General features: G+C 40.4%; 1 protein-coding gene across 5 annotated transcripts in view; it reads left to right on the plus strand.

Moving 5' to 3' along the window:
* Window positions 1-281: 281 nt before the first annotated feature.
* CMKLR2 (chemerin chemokine-like receptor 2) overlaps window positions 282-16,864 on the plus strand; it is a 53,081-nt gene continuing 36,498 nt past the window's right edge. The window contains exons 1-4 of one of the 5 annotated variants that reach the window (XM_059168283.1): window positions 282-528; window positions 3,290-3,389; window positions 4,462-4,538; window positions 11,798-11,848. The gene's annotated coding sequence lies outside the window, so the exon portion shown is untranslated. Of the gene's footprint in view, window positions 529-3,289; window positions 3,390-4,461; window positions 4,539-11,797; window positions 11,849-16,368; window positions 16,646-16,864 lie in introns of those variants that run through there. The other 4 variants (XM_059168282.1, XM_059168285.1, XM_059168284.1 and 1 more) reach the window with 4 other exon arrangements.

Here is a 16,864-nt window from a genome sequence, read left to right on the forward strand (position 1 = left end):
CTCCTAATGAGCACTACAGAATTTGCTGTGCCATTGAAGAGCTGTCCTTTGACATTCTAAGGTTCTTTTCATTCCCTCGTTGGAAAGACATTTAACTTGACTTTTCATAAGCAAAAAGCCCACCAAACAAAGGACGGATTGGTGCCCCCCCCCCCCATCACTTTTCAGACTGCGGCACCGCAGCCAATAGCAATGGTTTCCATTCAAAAAACAAACCTCGGTTATACACACAAACACGCTGAGCAAAAGAATTAATTTGTGCAGTATGTTCATTGCTTACTTTTCCCCTGGAATACATGATGAATTTTTATGGAGGATGGTGGAGGAGGGGAAGAACCACATTCAAATGAAACCGAACATCCCTTGCCTTCTACAGTGTCATTTCAAAAGCCAGATAAAAGCCAAATGAGGAGGCTGGGAAAGAGTGTCCAACGTAGCGGTTCTGAAAACCACCCTCCATTTCATTCTGGAGCCGGGAGGTCACACCCAGGCATCAGAATAGCTTCTCTCCTCAAAGTGAATTAACTGGTAAGTGCTTTTCTTGTTTGTTTTTCTCCAACTGACACATTTGCAGCTGACCTGATGAGGATTTTCTGCAGATGATTTATTTACAAAACAGTATTTTGACAAACTACCAGCTGGCAAACGAGGAAAAGGACTCCTGATAGTTTAGGAAAAGCTTCTGTGTGCAGATTCCTATTTTTGGTCCTGTCAGAGTGTTTAGGGAAGGTCACAACCGGGCTTGCTACAGCTGCCGATTAAAACCTCCAACGCGGAAAGAGAGAACATGAGGATGTTGCAGGGGGGAGGGGTGGGGGGGCACAAAGAACTTTCAGTAATTCCCTCGGCTTTTACCTAGGAAATTACAGCTCATAAATGTGGATTTTAAGTAGTTGTGACTCAGAAATAATCAAACATCATTTGTGGAAAGGCCACTTAGAGAAAACTAGTAGGAGGAAATGGTGCTCTCAAATGAAAATTGATTTTGCCCTCCTTAGATGACAAGGTAGGGGCAAAGTTCTAAATGGAGCTGTAAAGCGGTTTGGTTGGTTTTTTCCCCTCTTTTAAAGATGAATGGCTTGTGGTTTGTCAAAGCAAACAGGTCTTTGTTGCTGCTGCATTTTTGAAATCTCATAATCAATTGCCTGTGAGAATAATTGGTACCTGGGCTCCCCTAATGAAGGACAAATGGCTAAATGCAGGGAAATCGCCGGGAGAAAAGGTTCCTTGAACTTGATTGTTCTTTTGGGAGGCAGATAACTGAGCACCAATTGCTTTCTGTCTAATAGCTGATCCTTACCTCCAAGTGAAAGCTAATGAAAACCAAATGAAAAGTTGATAACTTTCACCAGCAATTAATTATTCTTTCACATTGGCCGTTTTCACTGAAACTCTTTTTAGTCCAAGCTTCCACAGACTTGTTGCTCAAAGAATCCACCACTATTTTTTGGTTTGTTTTGTAGGGGGAAGAAAAAAAAAAAAAAAACAAAGATGCCAAGGGATCTTTCTCTGGGTGTCTATCTAGTTAAAGTAATTCCTGTAACTGAATAAATTCTCCTCATGTTTGTACGTCTTTCGAACACTAAATGCTAAATGCCGTCTATGTCTTTTTCATGGCCTTTATGATTCTATGGAGACGTTAGGCACTTAATTTATAACATATTTTCTGTTACTTTACTGCTAATTGTCATCTGTCAGAAATGGATATTTAAGTCAACGTTTCTTTTCGAAGGCCGCAGCAGTCGGAGATAACCCATGGAAGTAATTTCAAAAGGAGAAAAGCTTTATGCTTAAAAATTTTTTTTCTAAATTATTTATAATTTAGCATATATCCAATGGTAAGAGGCCAGTTAAGGAACCTCTTTATAGCATCCCATTGAAATATTTTGCAGGCATCAGGAAATCATAATTTGGAGGATTATGTTGTATCATGAATGGGTGCTTATAATATTAACAATAATTATTACTAGTGAAAAGTAAACACAGTTGAGGGGCGCCTGGGTGGCTCAGTGGGTTAAAGCCTCTGTCTTCGGCTCAGGTCATGATCCCAGGTTCCTGGGATGGAGCCCCACATCGGGCCCTCCGCTCAGCTGGGGGCCTGTTTCCCTTCCTCTCTCTCTGCCTGCCTCTCTGCCTACTTGTGATCTCTGTTTGTCAAACAAAAAAATAAATTAAAAATCTTAAAAAAAAAAAAACTAAACACAGTAGAAAAAAAAAACCTGAAGAAAATATGACAATTGAAACAGTTGTTTTGTGACTTTATGTTGCTGAGCTGATGGTATGTTGAGAGAGAAAACTTTTTCTCTATCCTCTTAGGTTCAGTTCTGAAGCTCTGCAAATTAAGCTCATTAGAGACACATTAGTAAGAAAAAAGACCAAATATTTAATCACATATTTGTCTTAACATTCATAGGGGAGTTCAGAGAAAAATGTGACTCAAAGAGGTGGTTAGAATTTGGGGTTTACATACCATCTTGATAAAGGAGGGGAAGAAAGGAGACTTAAGGGAAAACAAATGACTTTTTAGAAGATAAATGGGCCCTTAAAAGAATAGATGTGACTGTTGTCTCTTTAGGTGTGGTGTGAAGACTTCTTATCTCTGGTTAGGAGTCAGCCTTCCCTGATTGCTTTCTAGGAAGGGTTTATGACAATTGAGTTATTTGGGACTTCTTCTCAAAATAATTTTTGTGCCACAGTGGTGTGTGCTGGACCCTTTATGTGATACATCTCTTCTTTTTTTCCTAAACTTTCTCTAATAGTCTATTAATTTGATCATTTAAAAACTCTACCATATTGAAAATTCCTATTTTTTTCTTCAGTCCTTAAGTTTCACAAAAACCACAAAAGTTAAATCTTTTGATCTCATGGGGGCTCTTCAGTTCTAATTCACCTGGTTTCTTTGATGATATTAACTTTAGTAAATGTTTCTGCCTCATAAAACTTCTAATGAAAGTAGTGAAAGCCAAGAGTACAATAAAAACTGATAGTATAAATCTTAATAGCTAGAAAAAACATAACTAGTTCATTGAAGATTACTAACAGCATTCTCTTAAACTGGACAATGTTCAAATCTATGATTGCATAGTATCTTTACGATTACTAGTTTGATTTTGCCTGTCACTGCAGGATTGTAATACCAACTCCGATTTTAGCTTTTTTTCATTGCTTGAGGCAGAAAAAACTCTCTGGACCTTAGTTTCCCTTTCTCCAAAATAAATCTGAGGAGCTAGGCTTTCTTCCTGCACCACAATCCACCTCCTCCCACCTCCTTTTTTTTTTTTTTTTTAAGTAAGCTCCATGCCCAATGTGGGACTTGAACTCCTGTGACTGTGAGATTGAGACCTGAGCTGAGATCAAGAGTCTGATGTTTAACCAACTAAGCCACCCAGGTACCCCGCCTGCTTCTCTTCTTAAATCTCTGGTTAAGTCGTTTCTCAATGTGACATATATAATGGGTATCTAGCACAAATAGTAGGTACCAAAAAAATTTAGTTGAGACAACTCTTTCATTCAGAGTGTTTTTTCATATTCTTCAATTATTATAGTATGTTTTGATTATTCCATTGATACTCAAATACAATGGAAAACACTCTCCATTGTTAAAGACGATAGTGTCAGTTGGAACAAAGTATACATGATTTAGGCACAAACGTTTTATTAGAAATTATGCAGTTATCCCTTCAACCAAACTAATATATTGGTCAGATGATTAATTAGAGGGTGGAGGCACATGCTAAATAGGGTTTGGCTTTGACTGTGGGAGGGTTTCTCTGCACGCAGGGAACTGACCCCGGGGAGAGCCAACCTTCTGATCTTGGCCTCACTGGCCCTTGTTCATTGTTAAAACAACAATCAACTAGCCCATGCGAACTCGAGAGTATGCAATATTACATACACAGCTCTTGGCAGGACCCACACAAATAAAGATTTGGTTTGTGATAAAGGAATTCACCAAATCAAATAAATAAAATGTGTTAGCACTTAACAACCGGTCTAAATATTCTTTTGTTGTATCTTACTCCGTGTCACCTCCATGTGGAAGATGGCGGGGGTGGGGGCAGGCGCCTGGCTGACTCAGCTGGGAGAATATGCAACTTCTTTTTTTAATCTTTAAAAAATATATTTATTTATTTATTTATTTATTTGAGACAGAGAGTGCACACATAAGGGGGATGGGGCAGAAGGGCAGTGGGTGGGGGGTACAAGCAGACTCCTCACTGAGTACTGAGCATGTGGCAGGGCTCCATCTCATGACCCCAAGATCTTGATTTCAGGGTTGTAAGTTTGAGTCCCACGTTGTAGAGATTACTTTTAAAAAAAATTAAAATCTTAAAAAAAGAAGATGGAGGCTGGAAATTTTGGTTGTTTATTTGGAAGTCTACTATTTTTCATTTCGTGGGGGAGAGAAGGGTACTTGTTTATCATTAACTAAGAAAAGTTCCCTGTACATGTCTTATTCAGTCAAACAGATCCCGACAGAACCCTCAGGTCTGGTGGTAGAAGACACAAGAATTTTAAAGGAATATTCCCTGCCCTCGGTAAGCTTAAAGTTGTGCAGCTTGGGGGACAGAATGAAATTATTAAACTAAAAAAACTTTGTTTATTTTTTTAGGGTTTTCTATGTTTACTGGGGCTCAAACTCAGGACCCTGAGATCAAGAGTCACTTGCTCTGTTGACTGAGCCAGCCCTAAACTAAAAAGGTTTAGAAGTGGGGCACCTGGCTGGCTCAGTTGCTAAGCCCCTGCCTTGGGCTCAGGTCATGACCTCAGGTCCTTGGGCTCGAGCCCCACATGGGGCTCCTGGTTCAGTGGGAGTCTGCTTTTCCCTCTCACTTTGCCCCTCTCCGCTGCTTGTGATTTCATGCTCGCTCACTCGCTCTCTCATATAAAATCTTTAAAAAAAAAAAAAAGGTTTAGAGGTATGGAGTGCCTCCAGAAGGTGGAGTTCATGAAAGGGAGAAAGGGCCATGAACAGGAACATGCAAGTTAACAGTTCACAGAGGAAGTGAGATAGTGAGAGAGGTGGGTATCGTGTCCCATCATGAGCCGAATTGAGATGACTAGATTTGGCCTTGATGGAGGAACTGATGGGTATACCCACCAGAAGTCCTCCCCAGCCTGAGGAGCTTGCAGAAGAACTTTCTAGGAGGGAGAGCACAGACCTTTGACTCTCAAGAGGAGAAGGGGTATGAGAACAGCAGCAAGTGAAAAACAAAGAGCTGTTTCCACTAAAATGTCAGGACACAGCAGCCCTATTTGGGATCCCCTCTAAGAAAAAAATACCCATGAAAGAGAATTCTCTGTCCCACTACCATCACTTCATGGCAAAGCTCCACCCAGCTTTGGCAGGGCAAGCGGCCCTGGGCTCTGGCCCCACACCCGAGGGAGTTTCGGTGCCCTGGAAGTGCAAACTTGGAATTAACAAATGTAATTCACCTCCGGGAGGCCCCGGAAATACTCTTTGGTGAACTCTCCTCGCGTGTGATGTATTTAGTGGGCAAACACAGTAGGTTCCACATCAGTCAATGGAGACACCCCAGTGAATCCTGAATTAAAGCTTAAAACCATCCCGTTTGTGTCCACTGTCCACTCAGGAAGTTTCCAGGTTACAGTGGGAATATATTTAGGTAACACTTGATGTTTTTCACTATCTTCAGCAACACTGCTGACTACTGTCCTTGGGAATCCGCATCTAACTCAATTCTGCATTGAAGGTTCTCCCTTAAGTCCTGGAAACCTGTATTACCAGTGTGGCCCAGGTGTGTGAAATATTTCGGAATTCAACCATTCTGGTAAAATAGCTGGGCTCAAAGTCAGGCTATCCCAACTGGGACCAGGAGATTCCCAAGTGGAAATTTTGTTTTTGAGTGTACTTTTTTTTTTTTTTTTTTTACCTTTTATTTATTTTAAGATTTTATTTTTTTTAAGTCCTCTCTACAGCCAACATGGGGCTCAAACTCACACCCCTAAGGTCAAGAGTCGCTCGCTCTACCAGCTGAGCCAGCGAGGAGCCCCTTGAGTGTACTTTTTAAAACTGAAGGTGGAAGAGCGTAGGAAAAGGATTCAGGCCCATCAGTGTTTAGGCGGCCATTTTAGAACACCAAACACAGAGGCCTTGTTGGTATTACTGTCGAAAGGCACACTCATGATTACAAAGTTCCAAGTGAGGTGAAACCAAGAAAGTAATTCATTTCATAAAGTTTCACACATAAAGAATTCAGTGAGGAGAGGTCATAGTGTTCCCTCAGGAATCATGAGGAAGCAAACAGATTTCGATTATGCTTAAAATGGCTCCCAAGGTTACTCTCTGAAGCCCTAATTTTGCATTTCCTTTTATGCAAAAAAAAATTATTAAAGAACTGTCTATGGTCAACCAGTCAGTCATCTAGTATAACTGAATCAGTTGGGTTTACTCTGCCATTTCCAATGTTTTACATAATTGCATGCAAAAGACCTCATTATTCAACAAAAAGTGATCATTACAAACACATGTAATGTAATCATTACAAAAGTGTTTAAGGAACACTAGGGGGTGTATCAGGGCTTGGGATAAAGGCCGAGTTGCTACTAAAAAAGGGAAGACTTCATGGAGAAGGATTTTTGAAAGGAAGTATGCAAACTGGCAGCTTAGAAAAAATGTCAAGTCAAGTCTAATAAATATGTTTGGGGTTGAATTTTCGTTAGGACCACATGGTCTTCAAGGGCGTGCAAAACAATTTGTATATAAAGTTGTATCACTGGAGTTAGAACAAGATGATTACAGAGATGTCTTCCTTAATTTTTCATAAAAGTTTCTTTTTGAAGGTTTATAAGGACAAACTTCATTTGAGTAGGAAAAAAATATGGCAATGGAGTATTCTGCTTCTTTAGAGTTGACATAGTTTTTTAAATTATATTATACTCTATAAAATCCTATATTATTTTACTTGACCATTTTTTAAAAAGATTTTATTTATTTATTTGATAGACAGAGATTACAAGTAGTTAGAGAGGCAGGCAGAGAGAGAGAGAGGGGAGGAAGCAGACTCCCTGCTGAGCAGAGAGCCTGATTCGGGGTTCGATCCCAGGATGCTGGGATCATGACCTGAGCCTAAGGCAGAGGCTTTTAACCCACTGAGCCACCCAGGCGCCCCTACTTGACCATTTTTGACCTAACAAAATGGCAGTTTCTTATGCTTTAACAGAAAATCTTGTTTTTTAAATTTTTTTTCAGAAAATATTGTTTACTAATTTAATAAGAACAGTACAATATTTGTATACACATATAATCGTTTTATTATATAAATATTTGTTTGATTTCTGTATTTTTTTAATATACACGATATAGTCAACTATATTTAACATGAAAACCATTGTAAACATACTATAGTTTTGGTGACTGAAAAAGCACTTTCTCCTTCGTTCACTAAACTTTTATCAAGCATCTGTTATGATTTTTGCACTCTGCTCTGTGCTTGACACATAGGATGAGTAAAGCACGGTCCTTGTGCTTGAGGCTCTCCGAGTTTAGTAGGGGAGATAAACACATGCACAGATCATTACTACAGAGGTTGTGTGCAAGGGTTAAGAAGGAAGTCTCTGAAGTCAGACCCAGAGGTCTTGTCTGAGATTCAGCACTATTGCTAAATTCCCAACCTCGCTTTGCCTCATGGAAATAACAGTAGTACGTCACAGTGTTGTTGTGAGAATTAAACGTGAAAATGCATGTAAAATGGCTTAGTATTGTGTTATACTTAACAAGTATGTGGGAAATGTTAGGTATTGCCATAATGTGTTAAATGCTATTATATAATTAGGTGTGCCTGCGACTTGCTTCCTTTTGCATGTGGTTAAGTGAACTGGTTTTAATTATGAGTAATACATGATTAGACAACCATATGGTTAATAGTGAACTAGGTTGCTCTTGGTAAGATTTTAGAGGAAAATTTCATCACTTCCCCTGGAAGAAAGACCCATTGTCCACCAAAAGGCCTTGTCTAGTTAACTGGCTGAACGGATTTAACACATCAGTAGTAAGGCTTGTTTTCCTAAGTACTCAACCTTCTTTTACCATCTTTAATAAAAAAGAAAAACTGAACACAGGAACTAATGAATTTGATGATAATCAAGAACTTAAATTCTCACCTCAAACTCACCTTTGCCTTTTCAGATAAAAATTAGTTATTTATTAGTTAGTTATTAGTTAGTTATTGTTGAGATGCCATGGTCATAAATGCCTTCTATTGAAAGTCACTAAGTCATCTTCTGGCCAGTAATAAATATTATTCAGCTCTACTATTTGCCGGGCCCTGTGCTAGGATCTGAAGGTATAAAGGCAAGCAAAAACTACAGCGTGCTGGAGGAGAGATATTTATCAAATAAGTATTCAAATATAAAACTAAAGGTTATAAGTAAAGCGTAGAGAGCAGTGACCCTGACTGAGACTGAGGTGGCAGGCTGGTGAGAAGAGTTCATTGAGGAAAGTAACATCTGGGGGCTCAGTCCGTTAAGCGTCCGACTTGATTTTGGCTCAGGTTGTGGTCTTAGAGTTGTGAGATCGAGCCCCACATCAGACTCCGTGCTCAGCTGGGAGTCTGCTCAGGATTCTCTCTTTCCCTTTTCCTCTGCCCCCCTTCTTATGCACACGCTCTCTGTAACATCTGAAAATACCGCTTACCCTTAAGGAGAGCTGGAGATTTTCTCCCAAATTCTAAAACTAAATAAGATATATATATATGTATATATGTATACATATATATATATATGTATATATATATATATATGTATATATAACTAAATAAGATATATATATATATAACTAAATAAGATATATATATACACACATGTGTGTGTATATATATACACACACACATGTGTGTATATATATATATAATTATTTGTTTTATTGTTGTGTTATAAGGAAATAAAAGCTTAGTCAAATCAAATATCTGGCTACATCATGAAAAACACTAAGCTGATATAAATTATTTACTCTTAGCAGATCAGATAACTAACGTTAAACATGACCTTTTTGTTTGATTGACATTCTGTCCCACGTAGGCTTTCATTTCATCAACCCTATTCAAAATAAAGGCTTTCACCTCTGGAGTGATTTTCTCATTACCAACACACACACAAAATGTGTTCTGCTATACAGTCCTTTACATCTACTAACCAAGAAGATGGGGGAAATTTAGAAGACAATAAAATGACTAGGTTCTTCTTACCTTATCTCGGAAAGACGCCTTGCTCTGGAATGATATTTGATGCACAGACATGCCATTTTCCCACGGTTTGCTTTGTTCTTTTTGAGAGACTGAATAAGGAAGGGGGAACATCAGCACTCGCTTAAAATGGCTTCTCTCATCGGAAGGATTATAACATGCCAACCACTATATAAAAGATTTCCTTCGAAAGGTATTGTGGTTCCCAGAACATGGGGGGGGATGATTGTAGAGAGTATCTGTCCATTTAACTTTTTATTAAAATATTAACAGGGGCACGTGGGTGGCTCAGTTAGTTGAGCACCGGACTCTTGGTTTCTGCTCAGGTCATGATCTCCAGACTGTGGGATTGAGCCCCGCATCGGGCTCTGCACTCAGTGCAGAGTTTGCTTCAGATTCCTTCTCCCTCTCCCTCTCCCCTCCACCCCAAACAAACGAACAACATATTTCCAAAAATATTCACATCCTGACTGTCTGGCTGGCTCAGTCAGAAGAGTATGTGACTCTTGATCTCAAGGTCACAAGTTCGAGCCCCATGTCAGGTAAAGAGATTACTTAAACAGCATTTTTTTTTAAAAAAAGAGTATTCACATTCATTTATTTCAGCCTCAAATAAACAAAAGCTCGATTTTTAAAAATTAGATCTATTGTTTGCCAGGTCCAGTGGAATCTCAAATCTGCTGAGTGTTCTTTCGTAATTTCCTAAAGAAAGACCATTTCTTTCATTTACACTTCTCTCAAGCAAACGATAAATAACTTGTTCATCAAACTTGAGAGAATCCCCCAAAAGAATTTCTTTGGAAAAGCTGGTTTTCTTCTCGCTGAGCCAGGCAATTACTCTGTTTTCTAGCCAGTTGGATTATAGCAAGTCAGTGAGATCACAGCAAGAAGCCCAGCTATGTTGTACTCGTTTTTATCACAAGAAATGAACTCATCTACACGAATCATTTGGTGCAAAATAAATAAATTCCTTCAGTAGAACATTATCACAGAATCAGAATGTCCTACTTTGGAAAGGAAGGAATGAACACAATGTAGCTTTACAGTAACAGCAGGAAACCATTATTTTTTTGCTCACAGTGGTATGTTTCAGCCCATGTTTTCTTAGAATGAAGCATAAATCCAAAATGTTAGCTAACTACTCACAAATATCAAATGAGCTCCCTGCTTACAACCAGCGATCATTACATGAGCTGGAAGCCTACAAATACGCTACGTTTCAACAAAGCCATGTTATGTGAATTATTTCATAATACACCCTAATAAAAAGATTAATTAAAGTAAGATAATAAGAAAAGCTCACAATTGTTGAGCTCTTCCTATAAGCCAGGCGTCGTGAGAGACATTTACGTATGTATCTTATATCAGTTTTGTAAGTGAAACATAACCTCAAGATTATATTGTCTTCATAATAAAACAAAATTGGACACTTAGAACTAGATCATTTAGCCCTTTCTCTTATCAAAACGCTCTCTTCTCTTAATTGCTAGCGTTTTCTTCGATCCGCAGCTAGAATCAACACATTCAAGCCTCAGCACAATGTTCTTTATAGTTTTAGCTTTTTCCCAGATCTGTCCACCCACCATAGCCACTCTGTTTCCTGCTGTAACGCCACTTTCCCTGGGCATAGAGACTCCTTGCCCCTCTTGGAATGTGTCACTTTATAGGGTCGGTGTTTGCCACCCTTCTTACAGAAAGTCTGGCAGTCTGAGGAACGGTCACTGTGTTTGTGAGAGTGCTTTATGGAAAGTATCTTGTAGAATTCTTAAAACAACCCAACAATGGTTTACTGATGGGCTTTCTCCCCAGATCACAGAGGAAGAAAAGGAAGTCCATTGTAGTAAGAAAATGATGTGATGCGTATGATCGTTGTCTTTGATTTGCCATTACAGGGGAGGGAAAAAATATATTTTCCTTTTCCTCCTCTAAATTCTCAGTGGGGGCCCTTGTAATAAAAGACAGAGTACCAAGAGAAAAGCGTACAGATTTTTTAATGTAAATTTTACATGACATAGGAGCCTTCAAAAGGAAATGACCCAAGGAAACAGTTAAGTCTGAATGTTTTTACACTATGTTTGACCAAAAATGGGGACTCGTGGAAAATGTGCTAGGACACAAGTTTATGAGCAGAGAGTAGTAGAGTGTGGGAAACAGCAAGGCTTGTTTGTTCAAGCCATTACCTCCTTCCTCGGAGGTTAGGATGCTTTCCTCGGGGTATGTGGAGGGCACCTCTCACGTGAGACTCATAGGACTGCTTCAAGAAGACCAGGAAGGTCAGAGAGTCCTTCTTGAACCTGCTGTTTCTCAAACTCCCTCCGCTTAAACTATTCAATATACCAAGGTGCCATCCTGTGGGGTAGCATGTCCTGTGCCTTATTTATGGTAGACTGGAAAAAAGTGTGAAATGGTACCTACAAATAAGATCATGGGAAATAGAAGTACACTAGAAATAGAGGGAAAATGAGAAACGAGAGTCTGGAGGCAGGAAAAAAAATTACAATAGTAGCCGATGACTGTGTCCGTGATGCTCAGTGTCATTTGACTGCCTCATTTCATAATATCAAGTAGATATTATTATTGTCCCTCTTTTACAGATGGAAAAACTGAGGCTTGGAGCTTCTGACTAACTTCGCAAGGCCACACGGGTAGGTAATAAATGGAATTGCGCTTTGAAACCAGGGTCTGCCTGACTCCCGGGCCCTAGTCTTTTGTTACCATAAAATACCACCCGGAAATGCTTGTGATTGTTTGTGAGTTTCATCCAAGCACTTGGTAAGGATGGGCTGGTGGGAAAGAGGGCAGTTGAACAGCAGAAGAGACAAAGGTGGCAGAGAGAAGACAAACATAGAAGACTGAAAAGGAAACAGAGAACTAAAATTCAACTCAGGACACCTGGCTCAGTTGGTTAAGCACCTGCCTTTGGCTCACGTTGTGATCCCAGGGTCCCCAGGCCAAGCCCCGCATCCAGCTCCCTGCCCAGCTGGGAGTCTATTTCTCCCTCTGCCTCTCTCCCCCGGTTCTCTCTCATGTGCTTGAGCCGAAAATAAATAAATGAAACCTTTAAAAAATTAACAAAACTAAAATAAAATTCAACTCAACATAAACATCCCACATGTATTTAGATATCTCAAGAGAGAGTAGGGAGCAAGGGCAGTGACAGTGAAACATAACTGGAGGGTTTGGGGGGCCTCTATGACTCCGCTTCATCTCACACTGGAGAGCCAGAGACATGTTCTTGGGCCAAGAAAGACATTCTGTGTTCTGGAACTGCAGTGTCCATCAGGCAAAACGCCACATCTAACCAATTATCTGGAGTTTGGGGGTGGCTAAAGCATGGGCTTGGCCCCTTCCTCTGTTTGAGTAGCTGCAGCAGTGATTAAAGTAGCCTCAGTCTGACTGGAAAAAAAAAAAAAAAGGAAAAAGAAAAAGGAAAAAGAGAGATAAAAGGAAAGGCGTACATATTTGAACCTATTTGAATAGTGTGTTAAGGTTTTGGCTGCGCAAAGCAATTCTTTTTTTTTTTTTTTAATTAATTAATTTTTTTTTTAATTTTTTTTTATAAACATGTATTTTTATCCCCAGGGGTACAGGTCTGTGAATCGCCAGGTTTACACACTTCACAGCACTCACCAAAGCACATACCCTCCCCAATGTCCATAACCCCACCCCCCTTCTCCCAACCCCCCTCCCCCCAGCAACCCTCAGTTTGTTTTGTGAGATTAAGAGTCACTTATGGTTTGTCTCCCTCCTGATCCCATCTTGTTTCATTGATTCTTCTCCTACCCACTTAAGCCCCCATGTTGCATCACCACTTCCTCATATCAGGGAGATCATATGATAGTTGTATTTCTCTGATGGACTTATTTCGCTAAGCATGATACCCTCTAGTTCCATCCATGTTGTCGCAAATGGCAAGATTTCATTTCTTTTGATGGCTGCATAGTATTCCATTGTGTATATATACCACATCTTCTTGATCCATTCATCTGTTGATGGACATCTAGGTTCTTTCCATAGTTTGGCTATTGTGGACATTGCTGCTATAAACATTCGGGTGCACGTGCCCCTTTGGACCACTACGTTTGTATCTTTAGGGTAAATACCCAGTAGTGCAATTGCTGGGTCATAGGGCAGTTCTATTTTCAACATTTTGAGGAACCTCCATGCTGTTTTCCAGAGTGGCTGCACCAGCTTGCATTCCCACCAACAGTGTAGGAAGGTTCCCCTTTCTCCGCATCCTCGCCAGCATCTGTCATTTCCTGACTTGTTGATTTTAGCCATTCTGACTGGTGTGAGGTGATATCTCATCAAAGCAATTCCATTAATCTTGCTTATTGGTCTCTCGATTCCAACAGTCCTATTACGGACCTGGGCTTCTAACACACAGTCCTTAAAGAGGACAGGTAGGGGTTCCGGGAAGAGAGTCTGGGATCCCTCAAGAAGGAATTTGCATCCTCAGTACCAAACGTGGGGTGCCATTAGAGATTTTCTCTCCTGAAGCCCTTCCCTGGCTGTCTGGAATTCCTTTTAGCCCTCCTTTTCTCTGAGGGACCGCTTCCCCAGGCACCGTCATTACTCTAGGAGTGAATTTAGGTTTTGGAAATTGAGAGGACCAGAAAGAAACTTCATATACCTTTCTTAAAAATCTTATCACACCCTCATCCTTCTCCCCGTCTTCATTGTCCTCTCAAGGTAAGACCAACACTTTTGGGGGGCGCTTGGGTGGCTCAGTGGGTTAAAGCCTCTGCCTTCGACTCAGGTCACGATCCCAGGACCACAAGCCTCCGCATCAGGCTGTCTGCTCAGCAGGGAGCCCGCTTCCTCCTCTCTCTGCCTGCCTCTCTGCCTACTTGTGATCTCTGTCTGTGAAATAAATAAATAAAATCTTTAAAAAAAAAAAAAAAACTTGGGGCGCCTGGGTGGCTCAGTGGGTTAAGCCGCTGCCTTCGGCTCGGGTCATGATCTCAGGGTCCTGGGATCGAGTCCCGCATCGGGCTCTCTGCTCAGCAGGGAGCCTGCTTCCTCCTCTCTCTCTCTCTCTGCCCGCCTCTCCGACTACTTGTGATTTCTCTCTGTCAAATAAATAAATAAATAAAATCTTTAAAAAAAAAAAAAAAAAAAAAACTTTTGGACTAAAGATCTGTTAAAAGATAATTTTTCAAACAGATAAATCATGACTTGCATACAAATATAATATTGACATGTCTCAAAGGTCTTAATTTAACTCAGTAATGAATGATAGAATCAGTAAGATGTTACCGAGGGTGTTACCGAGGGTTAAAAAGAGAATCAAAGTATCACACACACATATATAGGCCATCAGGAATGTTGAAATGAATTTACAAACAGTTGCAAAATTGGTGAAACTGGTTAGTAATTCACAGGGCAATAATCAATTGCATTCCACTGGACACAATTCATTCATATTTCTGTGGACAAGGATCATTTGCATTATTATAAGTTGTCGACAATGTGCACCATTGTGAAATATTCAGACAGTAACAGGCAGAGAACCCAAAAACACACACTAGGTAAGATCCTCGGAATCTGTCTTCCCCTTTCAGTATCTTCACAAGTTTTCCTGACAGACCGTAAATACTTAAGACATTATATCCCTCTTCAAATGTAATTCAATGTAAAAAAAAAAAAAAAAAGAATATATATATACACTAAACCAAACTCATAAATTTATTAATGAAAGTAAAATTGTTTTTTTCCAGAATTTTCTTACTGCAAAATTCTACATTAATCCATAGAAGTTAAACCGTTTTGTTGTTTTACTACCTCTGTTTTGCAGGTATACTAACTTTGTCTGCTTTTGGAGTAATAACTCCTCCCACAACAACTCAGCTCTTGGTCACACTGATGACATCTTTAGGAAAATCCTCTTACAGGCCAATAGGCTGAGTATTTTCTAATGAAATAGATCAAAGAAACATTATGTAGTACTGTCACTGTAAATGGGTAAAATATCTGAAATAAAACCCAAGTGTGGGGGGCCTGGCTGGCTTTGTCAGAAGAACATGCAACTCTTGATCTTGGGGTTCTGAGTTTAAGCCCCTTGTTGGGTGGAGAGATTACTTAAAATATGTTTTAAAAAGATCTTTAAAAAACCCACAACAACCGCTCAATCATATTTTTCAGGACACCTACATATCATAAAGCATGTCTTGCATTATACTTCTGTATTAAGCCCACTGTATTGATTTTTTTTCACTAATTTAAATTCTAATTAGATTTTAATTCTAATGTTCCACTTCAATGTGTCAAGAGTGTGTTTTTGTAAACAGTATGGTAAGATGTCACCTGGAAAACACTTTAGATATTTACTGGGTCTTTCAGTTAAACAGATAATTTTTTTTTAAATTTATTTATTCATTTATTTGAGATAGAGCAAGAATGAGAGAGCACAAGCAGGGGAAGCAGCAGGCGGAGGGAAAAGCAGGCTCTCCACAAAACAGGGGGCCCCACACGGGGCTTGATTCCAAGACTCCAGGATCGTGCCCTGAGCTGAAGTCAGAGGCTCAACTGACTGAGCCATTCAGGCACCCCTAAATGGATAATTCTTTATTATTCAGTGTAAAATAACTAATTAAAATTTTAAACCAATTATTTATTTTATTTTTTAGAAGATTTTACTTATTTATTTGGGGGGGAGCAGCAGAAGGAAGGGGAGAAGCGGACTCCCCACTGAATAGGGAGCCTGATGCAGGGCTCGATTCCAGGACCCTGAGATCATGACCTGAGCCGAAGGCAGACGTTTAATGGACTGAGCCACCCAGGCGCCCCTCAACAAATTATTTTAAATAAAAGTTGCCTAGGGAGGGAGCAAGCAACTTTCTAGATTTGAAAATGAGAAGGTGGGGACTGGACAGGGGGATAAAGGATGCAACACTGAAGGCTCTTGGTTATACTTTGTTCAGTGGGTTCTAACTCTGAGTTGGGAGTAGAAATAGTCTGTACCGTAGAGTCAAGTAGAATCGAGAGGATGCCCAGAAACAGCAGTGTCGTGTGTCCCAGGGTGACCTTTGCCAGCTGGGACCGAGCCCCCATTAGCCACCGCACCACCAGCAAGTGCCAGTGGTTTGCCAGGGGGGATGTGGTCATGGGGAGGCTGTTGTTTTGTGGTTAACACTTCCAGCCAGCTCCATGTGGGCAGACATCCAAATGAGACAAAACCGATGGGCAGGCTCCTGCTATTTCCACATCTGTTTAGGTTTCTCTCGGTTCCTGTTCCAGTCCTGATTTCTGCCTTCTGACTTCTGGCCGATCCAGTTCCAGCAGCTTTATTAGTTTCTGGTCTTACTGAGTGAGTGTCGATTCTTAGCTAATAAATAAGCTACTTTCTCGGATGCATGGCTTCCTTTCGCTGGCTGCCTTCATGCTTCCACATGTGGTGGCACATCGGTTCTCTGGGATTCGAGTTCGCTCTGTCCAGCGTGGTGAGTTCTCCCCTTGTGGGTCCCCAGGAGCCACAGCTACCCCTCCTTCCTCAAGGTCACTGTACACTCCATGCCCTGGCGGGCTTGCTTCCTCAAGGCTCTGCTGCTCCCTCCAGGAGCCCAGCAGCACTACCTCAAGCTATTTCCTGGCTCAGGTTTGTCCAGATAAACTACTTGGTTGCTGATAATTCCAGAATTCTGATGCTCCCAACTTTGAGT

The sequence above is a fragment of the Mustela lutreola genome, chromosome 3 (genome assembly GCF_030435805.1).
Source record: "Mustela lutreola isolate mMusLut2 chromosome 3, mMusLut2.pri, whole genome shotgun sequence".
In the NCBI taxonomy this organism is placed as follows: Eukaryota; Metazoa; Chordata; class Mammalia; order Carnivora; family Mustelidae; genus Mustela; species Mustela lutreola.